Below are 399 nucleotides of genomic sequence, written 5' to 3'. Positions count from 1 at the left end.
AGCCCAAGACCCCCCCTCCCTAGATTCATCATAGGTACATCATGAACGGGGAGGTCTGGTGGCAGTAATCTGAGCAGTCTGGACCCTGCCCCCTGCCCCCAAAACCTAATCAACAAAATTGAGAGATATTTACATTTCCCTGTTTCCCAGCCAAGTTAATCACAACCTTTTGTCTGGCACTCAGGTATCAGGATGCCAGGGTTATCACTTTAATTCCTGAGACAATGAGAAGGTTCCCCCCACCCCCCTTCTTCCTTGCAGAGGAACACCTGGTCAGAGAGAGAGTCAAAATGGTGTCAGTCAGGCCTGTCTTCCTGTGCTGCTTCAGACATGTTTCTGTACATTCATGTACATGTTTTATGAACCATTATTATATATATATATATGACCTCAAAATTC

This window comes from Zootoca vivipara, chromosome 13 (assembly GCF_963506605.1).
Source record: "Zootoca vivipara chromosome 13, rZooViv1.1, whole genome shotgun sequence".
NCBI lineage: Eukaryota > Metazoa > Chordata > Lepidosauria > Squamata > Lacertidae > Zootoca > Zootoca vivipara.
The sequence above is the reverse complement of the archived record's forward strand: the minus strand, read 5'-3'. Positions refer to the sequence as shown.